Genomic DNA, 16,226 nt, shown 5'->3' with positions numbered 1-16,226 from the left:
TGATTTCTAATCATATTTCTTTGTGGAATGGGTCCTACCTTCCAAAAAAATCAACTTATGAATGAACTTCTGGAAATTATTAATTTATAAGTTTAGGGCCACCAACGCTCATAGAAGACTTTGACAATTAAGATGTGTGCACCTATAGAAATCACAAAGAGAACTCTCTTTGTAATAAAAAACCCACAAGTGGCAGAGAAATATTAAGCAGATCCTGGTGCTTAATATTTTTACTCACAACCCAAGGGGTTGTGAATCTGGGTTACCCCATAAACTTCAGAGTCGCCATGATGGTATTCTTAAAGACCTTATCTTCTTATTTTACCTCAGGAGCATTTTGAAAATAAAACCAAACCAACAGCTGTTCCCCCACCCCACCCCAGTTGATTTCATCTTCTCAAAAAGAAAAAAACAAACACAAACTTCCTGAGACTTTGATGCATGTGCAGGTCCCTCAGAGCCAGCATGGCAATCCATCAGTCACTTCCCCTTGCAATTGTGTCTCCCAGATGCTACCATGAGAAGCTTGAGTGTCCCTTCAGTGGGAGCTCTGGGTAGAGATGAAAGATGTGTGGAGGACACCCTGACCCACCTTTGTCAGTGTCCCCACAGCCAGAGTGACTTTTAAGGCCAAGTGAAAAAATACTGGGGACTAATTTGTAAGCAAAGGTTTTCTTTGAAGTTAAACAGACAAGTGGATTCAAAACAATTGTATGTGTAAGCAAAACTGGGCATGCTTTTTTTTTCTGGAAACAGCCAGGACTTTTGACACAGCAGAGCTGCAAGTGTGGGGCATTTATTTAGTAGGACCTTTGGGACCAGCAGTCTTAGATCTCTGGACCTCAGAGAAATAAGGAAAATCATTCAGCACACTGAGGTGTCGTTGCTTCCTATGTCTGTTTCAGGGTTTCTTCTTGAGAAAAGACAGGCCATGATTCTGCTCTGCATTAAACCCTGAGATCCAGCTTCCACAGCACAAGGCATGATAAGGTATGGGTTTATGGAAAATAGATATTCAAGGACATTAAGGTATTGCAGACACTCTTGACCCCAGAGACACAAGACCTTGAAGGAAACTTGGGAGTCAATACCTCATTACCTTCCAAATATCTCCCTTCTGGACGTAGGATAAAGGGCTCCAAGGGTCTTGGATTCTTAGTCTCTGGTTGGGAGTGAGATTATTGGGAGACTACGTGACCGACTGAGACTCAGGACCTGGTGCTGGGCTGCCCCAGCCCTTGGGCAGAATGTTCTCTCTGTAGGCTCCTGTCAAGTAACTAAAGACTTGTCTCTGATGGACAAATGCTGTACTGAGTACCACAGAGGATGCCAATCAAGTTGTAATCAATACAATTCATATTTAAATTATCCACCATTATCCCTGCTTGAAATTCAAAGCCAAACTCATCAGTGGCAAAGAGTGCATCATCTTATCAGGAAGAATTTTCTTATAATGTATTAGACTCATTACACTTGTGTAGTAAATTCCCACCACTACCTAGTGTGAAACATCTTCTTCAAATCAGTTGTTTATGAGAAACAAAATGTCCAAAATGCCTTCCGAAATCCTGGGGAAACATGGGAACCTGGGAAGCATGACAAATCCTCCTTCCAATAGCAAGGAATTTTTCCAGTGTGGGTCTCTTGTTGCCTTCTTTCTTCTTTGCCTGCAAGGAAAGATTTCTACCATCTCTTGGTATTTTTGGTCACTGAGTTCTTCCTCTGCTAGCCAGCTCAAACATCCTTGCATTGATGCCAGAGAGCCGAGGCAGAATACCAGTGCATCTCTCTGTCCATCAGGCAGCACATCTGTATTTACCACGGTAAGAATGATATCAGCATGTGCAAAAAACAGCTGCTGTCTTCAGGTCGCCAGCACCCAAGAACAAAAATAAGTCCAACCTAGGGAGGGTGGGAGGGAGACGCAAGAGAGAGGGGATATGGGAATATACATATATGTATAGCTAAATCACTTTGTTATACAGCAGAAACTAACACACCATTGTAAAGCATTTATACTCCAACAAAGATGTTAACAAAAAATTAAAATTAAAAAAAAATAAATCCAACCAACCTAATATATTTTCCACTGTGTGTCCCAGAAGTTTGAAAAGAGCTCCTTAAATTGCTTTGTTTCCATTTTTATGGCCCCAGGGGGAAAATATCTATCAAATTTAGTATATGCATTTTACTTTGTGGCACTTTGAGATTCAACCATATCATCTGTAACGAAAACAGAGCAACCTTTAAAATAAATTTTAAGAAAACCAAAAACCTCTCTGCCAGAGACATGGCCTGAACCAGTGCCAAAGATTTCAAGCTGGTGAACCAGCAAAGGAGTCAGATAAATCAGAGTGAGTGTAACAGGTCTGATCTATTTCAGCTCAGATTAACCTCTTTACTGGGTCTTCAATGGCCAAAAGTCCTGGGTTGCAGGAATAAAAATGTTTAATAGAGCAGAACCTCTGGGGAAAAAAATAAACAAAGAGAAACTGCATAAAGAAAAGTGAGAAGTGTGATCATAGCTATACATGACCCAACTATGGTGAGGATTGAGAGCAGGGGAGGGAAGAATTCTGTGCCAATCTGAGAACCAGATTTATTTCACTTGTATATAATAATTCCAGGTCCCAGTGACAATTTACATTAGTTGACAACAGTTGCTTATAGGTCAGGTAACAATAGCACTGAATAACCTCATAATGAACAACTGTGGATTTCACATTGGTAGTAATTGCATTTCATGCTCTTCGAAAGCCTCAGAAAGGCTCTGTGAAAAATACAGAACCAGGTTCTGTTTTTCTGATTTCCCCACGTCCCCCCTCCCAGGAGAAAGCCCTTTCCACATCTTCAGAAGGAAAGTAGTGGGTGAGAAGATGACCATGCGTCATGAACCAAGTAGGTCTTATTCTGGGCCAAAATCTGTGGATGTTTTCTAAGAATGGAAGATACCCATTCAAGCAACAAAGAGTTACAAGTGATAGAGGAGCCCATTCCTGGGCTGACCAGGACAGGGACAGATTTTGTATAGGATGAGCAAGGGAATTAACATATAGGGGCCCCTTCTCTGTGTCAGTCATGATGTTTAGTTTAATCCTACAGCTTAAGTATTATTACAGTGATTGGAACAGTCCAATCTGAATTCAGGCCTGTAGGCTTCGGGTGAGTAAGTGTCCTAGGCTAGTGTTTCTCACACTTTTCCCCCCAGTTTTATTGAGGTATTATTGACATATAACATTGCATATGTTTAAGGTGTGCAACATAATGATTTTATTTATATACATATATATACACACATATATATGAATGATCACCACAGTAAGTTTAGTTCACATCCATCACCACACATAGTTAACAATTTTTTCTTGCGATGAGAAGTTTTAAGTTCTTATACTTTTTGATTTTTAAAGATTTTTTGATGTGGACCATTTTAAAAGTCTTTATTGAATTTGTTACAACATCGCTTCTGTTCTATGTTTTGGTCTTTTGGCCGCAAGGCATGTGGGATCTTAGCTCCGCGACCAGGGATCGAACCTGCACCCCCTGCACTGGAAGGCGAAGTCCTAACCACGGGACCACCAGGGAAGTCCCAAGTTCTTATACTTTTAACATACATATGAATTTACCTAGGATCTTGCCCATTGCAGATGCTGATTTAGCAGGTCTAGGGTAGGGCGCCAGATTCTGCATTTCTAATGAGCACCCAGGTGACGCCAGATGCTCTAGCTCCTCAGACCATACTCCCAGTGCCGAGTTCCAAACCCCAGGTATTTTGACAGTTTGGGGACTTTACAACCTTGAACTCTGTTGAACATTTGAACTCTCTGGGACAAGAGATGAATTATGTCAGGTGGCACCCAGTGATGCTGAATGCATCCATGCAAAGGCAAGTTGGCCTAGTTTCTGACACCTTTACTTTGTGACTCACTAGGGTTTCTCCAAAGAATTATTGGGCTGCAGCCATAAGCATTGTTTTCATTTCCACTGTAGACATTTTCAAATTTACTCATGGACACCCTGGAGAGAGCTATGACAAAGCTTTGGATATGTGTGAAACTCTGTGACCCTTCTTCAGTTCTGATATTCACAAAATATTACTTAGAGACAAGAAAATGTAGGTTTCAAATACCCACACACTTTCCCATTTGAAGACCCCATTATTATTTAAATATTTACTGAGAAGGCAAAAAGTATATAGCACCAGGCTAAGAACTTTAATTTTCACTACACTGTGAAATTTAGCACAGAATATTCTCACTTTACACAATTCCTCAGGTTCTGTGATAAGATCAAGAAGCTTTACATGAATTGTTATAAATCAATATATAATATTAATACATGTATTTAATTTTTAATTTTATTACTATGTCCATATGAATTTTTACTATCAAAGATATGTATTAGAAAATGGTCCTATAACAAACTCATATGGTATTTGTTCTCAAACCATATGAACTGTGTTTCCTTAGAGGTGTCTCTATAGGACATCAATGTGTTGGTCTCCATAAGGTCAATGAAAATTCATGACTTAGTAGGGAAGTTAGAGATAAATACATGGGTTTGAGAATTTTCACAAATAGTGATACTTGAAGTCATGGGATGGAAGAGATAATCCAGTGGGATCCTGACAAATGTCTCCTTCAGTCTCAAATCCCCATCTCTAACCCAGCTGAGATACCCCTTCTTTTATAAAGCTCCTACCCCTAGGTATAACATTGAGTAAGATTATTAACTTTGAAAGGGATTTTAGAGTCATCTAATGTAAGTAGGGTGACCATATGATTTATCTTCCAAACTGGGATACTTTTGGAAGTGAAATGGAGAAGAACTAATAATTATGCTAGAACAACAGGTGTAAACTAGAACTGTGTAGGGGAAAGTGGGATGTGTGGACACCCTAAATATAACCCCACCTTCGAATGAGGATAAAAATCCACCCAATCCCATCCCAAACAGTTGGTCATTTGACCTCTTTGTTGAACATCTCTGAGGGAAGATGCTCATTCCTACACAGGGCGCTTAATCCACTGTTAGATACTTTTAGTTAGGTTGGCTTAATTATTAGAATTTTCTTTCTACCATTGGCATGTTATTTGCCTAACATTCCCTTAACTTCATGCTGCCTATTGGGGCCACCCGGAATAAGTGGGCTGCCTCTTCTTGGTATGACTGCACAAAGGATTGAGTGGTTTCTCCATTAGGCTGAGCTCCTCAAGGTTGATATTGTATCTCTCCCCCTTATGTTTCCCCAGTTCCTTCTAATGGAGTGAATGCATCATGGACTGATGCCTGGTCCCTCTACCAACAATCTGGGTCTTGGGAGATGTCCTAGTCACTAAGAATATTGAAGGATACCTAGTCCAACCCCTCACCCACTGTACACATTTCCTCTAAGACACCCCTCCAGACTGTTGTCTACTTTTTCTTTAAACTTTTCCAGTGAATGGGGAACTTATGCTTTCAGAGGTAGACTGTTTCATCTTTCTCCAACTCACGATTGAATGAAGAATGTTTTGTCAGAGCTCTTAAAAGTCCATTTCATTATACAGTCTACGGAGAGTCTTATCATAGGACAAAATTAATTCTAAGAATTTTAGAGTCAGTAATAATACTGACTAAATCCAGTTGTTTCTGGGAAACATGTAACATTGATAATGAATCATCACTGCCTTTAATTCATTCAATAAATATTTGTTGACCATGCACTATTTTTTAGAGATTAACCATGTCACAGGATCCCAAGGAAGTTGCAGTTTGGGGGAGAAAGAAGGTAAAATTGTAATAGCATAGCACTTATCACATACTATTCTATTTTTATTCTCTTGTAAATTCACACCTGGTGATAAAGAGAAGGGGAAACCAAACAATGTCAGCATGATAGGGAAGACTTCAAAGGAAGTGACAGGTGAATGGATGAACTGTATTTCCCTAGACAAAGAAGATGGAGAAAGCTGTTAAACAGAGTGCACAATGTGTACTAAGAGATGACTCAAGAATCTCACATTAGATGACTCAGTGGTTCTCAGAATTCATTACACTCGATTCATGGATTAAGTGACTTGGCAATTTTTATATTCAAGAGTGAGATTCTCAGATTCATTAATACCATATTTTTAAAGAATGCATGAAACTGACTTGGAAACTTTAAAATTCTTCAGTGAGAGGATTATTGGCAGTCTTGGTTGTTGTGTTTATTGTATAAAAGACATAGGTCATCTCAAGGCTCTTGTTACCTCCAGAATTCTATTAGTGTCATGGGTGCAGCAGTAAAAAGATTCCTGCAGTGGGAGCCTGGGACCTCTCCTGTGTCCAGGCCTCACTATTAATTAGCCTTCACGACTGAGGAAGGTCTTTCTTTTCCCTGAGGATTTCCTTTTTTGTAAAGCTGGGAGCTGTTCTATGTAATTCTTAAGTTTCTTTGTGGATCTTGCATTTTATAATAACATCTTCTTTCTTTCCTTGAGTATGTTCTACATTCTTTGTGAGAGAACAGTTTCCTTTCTTTTCTTGCATGTTGTCCAGTGGTCGTGTCTAGACTTGGGAACTGGCTTTGCCTGAGCTTGGGGGTGGCCAGTGATTAATTCCATTGACTGGGAGGAGCTGAGGATAAAGCGAAGCAGATTGGGGCTGGGGAAGGTAGAGACCGCTGTATGTCAGTGTGACAATCTGAATGGGAAACAAAAAACATATCAGAGCTATGTAGTGAAACAGCACTTCTCCACATGCTTAGTATCTTCAGCCCTGGAAGAATAATTCCCAGGTTCTTAGAATTAACTCATAACTTCCTTCTTCCAGTATGACACAGGGCATCATAATTATTATTTTTAATCATGAGATATTTAAAAAATACTCAGAAGTATAGAGAACAATATACAGACACCAGTGAACCTACCACCCAAACTTAATGAACATCAACATATATCTATATATTTGTTTCAAATGTTTTTCCTAAGAAATATAATATTACTAATATTATTATTCCTAAAATATAACTAAAGCCTCAGTGCTCCCCCCACTCCATACCCTCCCTTCACAAGGGTAAAACTATCTTGAAGTTCGCATGTATCATTTCTGTACATATTTTTTTTTTTACTTCTGCAACACATGTATATTTTCTTAAAAATGTATACGTGTAGTGTTATATTGTGCACTTAAAAATGTTACATAATCAGTGTCTTTCTCTATGAATCTGTTTGTGACTTATTTTTTTTTTCACCTGGTACTATTTTTTGATATTTGTCCATGTCAGTACTTGTAAATCCAATTCTCTCAACATCACTCCCGTATAGCATTCTACTGTACGAATAAGGCCTCTTCTTTTATTTATTCACGCCTCTATTGGAGGGTATTTTTATAAAAATATTCTGGGAAGGAGAATCCAGGGTTGATTGAAGGACTCTTTCTCTGCGCTTCTGTTATACCCTAAGTGTGGCAATTTCGTAGCATTTATCATACTGTCTTTTCATCCTTGATTATCTCTCTTCCTACACAGCAGATACAGTTTCAATTCATTCATGCAGTCATTCATTCAGGAAACATTAACAATTATATTCCAAGGAGTTTGCTGTATATATTTTGAAAGGTGAAAACTGAACTGTTCCAGAATAGACAGATATAACCTAGAGTAGAAATCGTGAACTGCGCTGGAGACGCATGGGCTAGATTGAGCACAAAGAGGAGTCTTGTTTTGTTTTTATTTATAATTAAGCTAACATTTTAAAATTGAGAAACTGCATATAAATCAAAGGTTCTGGCTTCTCTTGAAAAACTGAAGAACTGCAACACAGCCTGTACACTTCTTTGTTGAAAACTGACTGAAGCTGGTTGATGGTTGTGCCCTTTAGATGAGGCATACTTTCTCTACTTGGACTGCTTCTCTCATTTATGGTATTGGGTTGGCCAAAAAGTTTGTTCGGTGAGTGAATACATTGTTCAATAAAGTTCTTCGTGAAAATGAAAAATGTCTTTTTTTACTTAAAACCGAAAGAACGTTTTGGCCAACCCAATATATGTTTGGGCCTCATGAATCTTCAAGTTGGCCATGCTTCATGTAGAGGAATATGGGGGAGCTCGGGCTGACATCCTATCTACAGATGTGACAGGGCAAGCATTTCTGACAGAGGGGATACGTTCAAGGGCAGAGCAGAAGGTTAGAAGATGCAGCAGCCTAACCGGTAAGGCACAGAGAGAGGGTCCTTCAATCAACCCTGGAGTACTAGGTCCTGAACACTGTGGAGGACCCATGGTGTTCAGGAGTACTGACGATCTCTATTTACGACACAGACAAATGATGCTATGTTTAATCTCACACAGCAGTTGTGTTTCTGTCTCTTTCTCCCTGTGCTTCACTCAGTTTTTGCTTTTTATAAAGTATTTGATTCGTTATACAATGTTAGTCTCTTCCTTATATATGTTGACAATTCAAAATGGCTTTATTTACCTGATGCAATGTTTTTCCTCAAATTCTATCTTCTGCAATATTAATAACATCCATTTTTCTTTCTTCTCCTTTGCATTTACCTGATGGATTTTTGCTTATACCTTTTAAAAATGATTTTTAGTGTCATTTTGTTTTATATGTCTCTCATATACGATACATTTTTTTTTATTTGGGGGATTTATCTTTTCATAAAGATAAATACATAAAGAACATAACAATTTTATATTTACCATCTTTGTGTTTTAGTAAGGAAATTTAAACAAATGATGTTTAACTTATATTGCATACCTTGTTTTACATTTTCCTATTTTGGTGTGCTCTCATTTTTTTTCATGCATTTTACTCTAATTATAGGATTACATTATTTCATGTTTGGTTTAATTTTCTACAGTAGTGATCAGGGTACAAAATATTCTAATTCTCAATGTATTAGAGATTGATTTCACATTTACAAAATGCATAATTAAGTGTACATTTCTTTATCAAAGAAAATAAAAAAGAACAATATTTGATCTGTCCAAGCCCAAAGAACAATTGAGCATGACTTCAGGGCCCCTGCCCTTCCTACTCCTCAACTTTCTGTCAATTTCATAAGAGGTCAATGACACCTTTAATTGTTATATTATATTATATTAATTATATAATTATATTAAGTATATTAAGACGTTACTAGTTTTCTTTTAAAACAAAGTTTGTTGTCACTTGACTCTGTTTAGTTAATTTTCCTGAACACTCTAAAACCTTTAACGGCAGTTTCCTCATTCCTCTGGTCACCACAGATGTATGAACAGGAGAGCCATCGGGAGGATGGGAGTTTACATAGCTTGGATGGTTTTCTCTATGTAGTGCTTACTTGGGTAAGCACTGGTTTTTCTGGTCTTTATTCCCCTTGCAACTTAGAGTAAATCAAATAAGGATCCGTGGTTGGAATGAGGAGCTGCTTAATAACTAATCTTAATGTTGTTTTAAAGAATTAATAATAGGAGGAGCCACCAAACATTAATGGCCAATGAAGAGGTTGTGAGAAAATCATAGATAATAGTTTTAAGGTGTAGAGACTCAGTGGTTTCCAAATTTACTCAACTATTAATTTTCAGAGATCTATTGACTAGAGGTATTTCCTTTTTGACAACTTATAGGAGACAGGATGGCTGGTGGCTAATGCTCTGGTGTAATAAAGACCAGGCTGTCAACTTTAACTTTGTCCTTTGCCAGCTATTCAATTTTAGATGTACCACATTATCTATCTGAGGCCTTAATCGTTATATCTGTAAATGGGGATAATAACACCCTCTGCACAGAATTAAAGGAGGTAGCAAACATAAACTGCTAAGGCTGTGCCTGGTGTATCTTAAGTTTTCAATTTAAAAATATTACTTGGAGATGTTAATATTTGCTACCTGAGCAATTCCCAAAGTTATCAAATTAACAGTTTCCAAATTTGCTCTAAGTGTACTGTAGGTTAGAAAAATGTCTGAACCCCAATTCACAGAGTAGGCATTGAGAAGGGAGAACATTGACAAACTGATTTGTTTTTCGGTATATAAACCAAGATGTTCAAAGTCACACACTCAGCCCTTCTCTAACTTGCTGACTCAGAAATTCTCAACTCTGCCGTCTTACTTACCTGTATCTTTCTGACTTATGATGACCTCTTTTGCAATGGGTAGTTCATGGTTTTCCTCTCTCTCTCTTCTACTCATAGACTCATTGCTTGATAGTGTTTCCTTTTCCTTCATCCTCACGCTTTCCATCATACTGACCTATGGTTCACCTCTGAGCATTGCCTTTGCATTCATGGATCACCATTTATCAAGGTCTGCTCTGAATTATGTAGAAGTGCCCCTCTCTCCCATGTCTCATGGATGTGCATCCCAAGCTTTCTTATCCATCCTTTGTAGATACTTTTGCTCATTCTTATGGCTTCCAGTGATCTAGAACTCACAGTTCCATACCTCCAGCCAAGGTCTTGATCCTGTTCCAATTGTTTATTGGACATCTCCACCTGTGGATCCTGCAGAAACCTCAACTTCATCATGTCTCAAAGTACGTGTCTCTCCATCCCGTCCATCTTCTGCCTCTCATTCTATGCTCCCTGGCTCAGGGAAAGTACCAAGTTCCATGCAGGGACAGTAGTCTGAAGCCCTAAAGGTCATACTAGACTCCTCCTGCTTCCTCTCCAGGTCACAAAGCCCACTGAAGTCCAACTTGAAGTAGCACCAAGTCCATCATACTCTTCGCCTCCAGCACTGCTAACTTTATGCTGGCCCTTCCCATTTGTGCCTGGATTAATGCCAGAGCCCCGTTGCTTTCTAGTTCACTTCCTTCTGATGTCTGTTCTCCTCATTCTAAGAGAATGATTGTTTTAAAATCTAATGTTGCTAATGTTACTTCCCCCACCTTTGAAATCCTATGTCTTCTCATAAACTTTGGGGTAAATCCCCAAACCCTAACCACGGCAAATAAAGCACTTTATCATCTGACCACTGCCTTCCTCTCCTGCCTTGCCTCTCATCACCCTCTCATGACCTCCTGGGGTTCCACTTATGCCAGAATGTATGTACTTCCCTGAAGACTCCACACTTGTCCTTGTTACCTTACCTTTAAACATGTCCTTCTCTTTGTCTAAAATGCCCTCCCTTCTCTTTATCATCAGATCTCTTTATCATCTATAATTTCCTCTTATTCTTTAAGACCAAGCTCAATTGTCACCTCTTCCAAAAACCTTTCCATGAACTCTTGTGTTCATTAATCATAAATTAGTTCTGACTAATAAATTGTGAAAAAAAGGGACTTTGTTACTTACGAGCCAGAACTATTAAAAGCAATGTGCTGCTTCCATCCCTTTCTTTCTCTGCCATAGAATATTGGAGGCCACGCATTAAAAATGGTATAGTTTTAAGATATATGCCCAATATATATCAGCCTTCACATGAGAGAAAAATAAACTAATAAAATAAAACCTCTTAGGTCTCAGGGTTGATTTGCTACCGCAGCAAAGCCAAGCTATCCTGAATAGGACCACCTCCCCCAAACTGAATGAAGGACACTTCCTTTTTGCCTCTTCAACATGTCTTCACTGGAATTGTTGACTTACTTCTCTTTCTTCTTTTCTGGATTATGAGATCATTAAGGGAAGAGATTCCTTTTTACCTCTGTGGCGTCCACTCCAACACAGCGCTAGCAAATAATAGGAACTCAAGAATTACTTGCTGAATTGCACTGCATCTTATCTGTCCTAAGCATGGGCACAGCAGCCACAATAATATCCATTTTTTTGTAGGGATTTAGAGTGTAAGGCAACTCCGCCTAAAGTCACTCAATCCACTAAATGTCAGACATGCTTCTGCTCAGCCTTTGTGGTTGGTGAGACTACTCAAGATGAATCTTGAGTTAGTTAAAGCTCTTCTTTTTCTCTCACTTTTATCAGTCAGGGTCCCACAGGAAAGAGATGGCATCTTTGGAAGGGAATTATAAATATTTTTTTTTAAATGAAAGAATGATTAATAGAGGTGTGGGAAGGGTTAAGGGAACCAACAAGGGGTGTTGAGGCTCCCGGGCACTAGCATCAGGGCAAGGGTGGAAATGGTGTTCCTAGAGTCTCTTTGAAAGCTGCAACTAAGAACGAAGGTCTGTAACGTAGTCATAGGAGGATACAGTGATTAGCATAATTGCAACAAATTTGGAAGGAGTACGAGTTATAAATACACCAACCTCTCTCTTATCCTTCCATGGGATCTTCTGATAGTGCTTCCATGCTGGCCAAACCCAACTGAAGCACAGGGGCAATGGAGCCCAAGTGATGCAGTCTCTGAGGTTAGACTCTCAGGGAAGATGGGGCAAATCATTTGAGGGGTAGAATGAAGAATAATCAGCATGGACCTTCAAATCAGTATCTGATACTCAACTGAGATTTGGTGAAGGTTTTTCTTCCAAGTGGGTTTCTAGTGAAGAGTAGGAGGCAAGATAAAGAGTTTATTTTGACTCTAGCCTCTAAATCATCCTCCAGAGCCTAGCTGTTATATTATATCCTGTAGGAAGCCTCAGGATGGATAAATGCCCTTCTCTATGTTCACCTACCTTCCAGTGCCTGCCTCTTTCACAACACTTCCCAAATTAGGCTGAAATTATATCTCTTTCTGTGTCAGTCTTCCTTACTAAACTCTCAGCTCCTTGGGGGGTAGGGACTGCATCTTATGCATCTTTGAAACTTTAGCTTCTGGAAAGTGTCTGGCATCTAGGATTGCTCACTTTGACCCACAGATTTTTACACAAAAACATACACTTTACACCAAGTGCTAAGTCCTCAGTTGCAAACTCTCTGTTGCATGTGACTCACAGAAAACTAAAAAACAATGGTTCATAACACATAATATGAAGTTGACATGGTCTATGCAATTGAATTTCCAGTCCAGTGAGGGAAAAAGTAAAATTATCCAATTGCTTTATGTATTATATTAACCAGACATCTCAACCAGAACATTGAAGAAAGCAGTGTGGGGCAGGTTTAGTCTCTGCCATAGGGGCACTTATGGTCTATGATCATGCACCCCCCGCCCCCTGCCCCGATACACAGAGGTGCACTGAGACTAAAGAGAGAACTGTGACGTTTGTTTCAGGTTTGCTTAGATACACAGTGTCTTTCTATTTGAAAACAGTGTATTATAGTGCAAACCCCATGGACATTAGAATTAGACTATTTTGAGATTAAGAAGAAATCGTACGGCACTACTTTATGAGCTTGGACTAGTTTCTCAACCTTTCTAAGTCTCAGTTTCCTCATCTGTAATACCTACGTATGGGGTTGTTGTGAGGCCTAAAATGAGAAAGTTTTGTAAAGTATATGTTCAGTGTAGGAATTCACTTGCTATGAATTCCTTCCTTTCGCTTTACATTACAACATCATGCTCAGAGACTGGAGATGAGAGACTGTATTCCATCCTACATACACTATACTGGACATGTCGTTATGGAGTTGCCAGTGTAGGTCTATATGAATGGTACCAAAGGGAAAGGTAAATTCTTTTGGGAATGGTTAATCCAAACAAATATGAATTGCTTAAACTACAATAACTGGATCAGATCTAAGTCTCCTCTTTGTTGGTGTGTAAACACTAGCTGAGTCTTTGAATCTGGCATAGTGGCAGGTGGGAGCACTTGTGTTCTCACCCAGACTTCCTTCGGTCTTTATTTCATTATAGTCCATCAGTGCCCTTCTTGAGGCTGTCCAAGATGCATTTCCAACTACTTTTCCCCCTTTACAACCCAACGCTCACCACAACCACACAGCACACAGGGAATAAAGCTAATGTGGATTGTAGGGACAAAATCTTCCAAAGAAAATGAGGGATGTGAAGCAACTCTGTCTCCATTCAGTGCTGTCAGTTCTGAGTGTCAGAGCACAGTCCTATAGTAGACAATGCCATCTTGTGGTTCTTGTGAAAATCATTCCTTAAAAAATTCAAGAAGGTCACTGTTTAAATCTCACTACTAGTGTTCCTTCCTATCACATTTTTATAGATTAAGTCGTCATCCACTGAGACTTCACCAAACAAAAACGTGAGCCAAGTTATTGAAAAAGCAGCAGGTCACTCTAACACGGGAAAATCCCACTACCCTATGTTTAGAGAATCTTAGTACAATTAGTACAATTAGGCATTTGACAGAAAGATAGAGGCAGTCTGGCTCCGTGGTTTGGTTTCCTTGGGAAGCAGTTATACATTTCTTTTTAAAATAACATAGCCTGGAATACTGATTCCCATGCCGAATACTGATTCCCATGCCACACTGTCATCCTGTGTGTCAGCACTTTGAGTATTGAATCCTGTACAGAAAGCTCTCATCCACACTTGTCCAAAAATATTTCCTCTAGGTTACAATCTGCACATAAAGGTTTCAGCAACAGCAGCTGTTTGGGCCACTTTTTGGTGTTATGTGAATGTTGTGGGTTTGGTTATATTTCCTTGGAACATAAAAATAGGAGGTTTTGGTGTGTTACCTTTGAAACCTCAGGGAAATCAAAACCAGAACTCATTTTGGATGCCTAATTGATTAATCCATCATATTCTCTGAGTTGAAATAGTGACTTGGTGCACTGGAATAGTTTCTGCAGCTATATTATATGTCTGGTCCATTCAGAAGTGACCAAAACAACATTAAAAAAAATCCTACAGTAGCACACAGAGTACTCTTATGTATAATAAGCATACCAATTAAGGTTTCTTTTCTTGTTTATAGCCCAATTCCACTGGACTCTACTAAAAGCAAACTTAAATTGAAAATGTGGTTTTAAATTATTAATATTTAAATTTTAAAATGTCATACACTGGTATTAAAACACTTCGATAACATCTATGGGAATAAACTGTCAGTGTTTTGGAAGGCAATTTAAATGAATCTCATAAAATTTATTCTTTCAGTCAATAGATACTTTTTGAGGGCCCACTAGTTCTCAAGGCACTCTATGAGGGGTTAGTACCCAGAATGGAGTAATAAGATATGATTCCTGCACTCAAGGAGTTCACAGTGTAATGGAAGAACAAACAAGCAATAAATTACAAATTCATGTGGTTAGTTCTGTAATAGGAAAGTTAGGGGTTATATGGGCAAACATTGGAGCAATGCAGAGATCCAATCTAAGTCAGAAAGAGAAAGACAAATACCGTATGCTAACACATATATATGAAATCTAAAAAAAAAAAAAAAAAGGGTTCTGAAGAAACTAGGGGCAGGACAGGAATAAAGATGCAGACATAGAGAATGGACTTGAGGACACGGGGAGGGGGAAGGGTAAGCTGGGATGAAGTGAGAGAGTGGCATGGACATACATACACTACCAAATGTAAAATAGATAGCTAGTGGGAAGCTGCCACATAGCACAGGGAGATCAGCTCGGTGCTTTGTGACCACCTAGAGGGGTGGGATAAAGAGGGTGGGAGAGAGACGCAAGAGGGAGGATATATGGGGATATATGTATATGTATAGCTGATTCACTTTGTTATAAAGCAAAAACTAACACACCATTGTAAAGCAATTACACTCCAATAAAAATGTTTAAAAAAAATCATAGGCTTTTAGATGAAAATGACAAAATAAAACATGAGTAAGAGTTGAGGTGAAAGGAGTGAGAAATAATATTTCACCCAGAGAGAAGAGAATGTGCTTCCTTGGAGACTTTCACCAATGACAACACTTAAAATAGCTATCTCACAATGGTGTAATAACCTCAATAGCATTTCTACTGATCTCTCTTCTTTTAATATTCCCACCTTCAAACCCACTCTAGACACAGCAGCCTGTGACCCTTTAAAAAATGTAAATTACACAACAACAGCTAAGAAAACTGTACCAAGAGATATACTCAGAAACACTATTAAAAAATTAAAATTCTAAAAATTGTTCAAGTAACCCACAGAAAGGCAAGAAAATAGAAACACAGGAATAAGAAACAGAGGAAACAAATTTAAAAAACTAATAAAATGGAAAACTTAGACTCTAACATATGAACAATTAGTTAAATGTAAATGGTCTAAATACACTAAAAGTCAGAGATTGGCAAAGTGGATAAACTCTTCTTAGCTTTAAAATCAAAAGCATGGTATATAAAAAGAAAAATGTATAAATTTGAACTCATAAAAATTAAAAACTTTGTTCTACTAAAGATCCAGTTAAAGAGGTAAAAAGATAAGGTATAAAGTGAAAGAAAATATTTTACAAACCACATATCTGACAAAGATTTTGTGCTAGGACATATAAAGAACTCTTCAAAACCCAACAGTTTAAAAAG

This window comes from Balaenoptera musculus, chromosome 6 (genome assembly GCF_009873245.2).
Source record: "Balaenoptera musculus isolate JJ_BM4_2016_0621 chromosome 6, mBalMus1.pri.v3, whole genome shotgun sequence".
Taxonomy (NCBI): Eukaryota; Metazoa; Chordata; class Mammalia; order Artiodactyla; family Balaenopteridae; genus Balaenoptera; species Balaenoptera musculus.
This window is presented reverse-complemented; position numbering follows the sequence as displayed.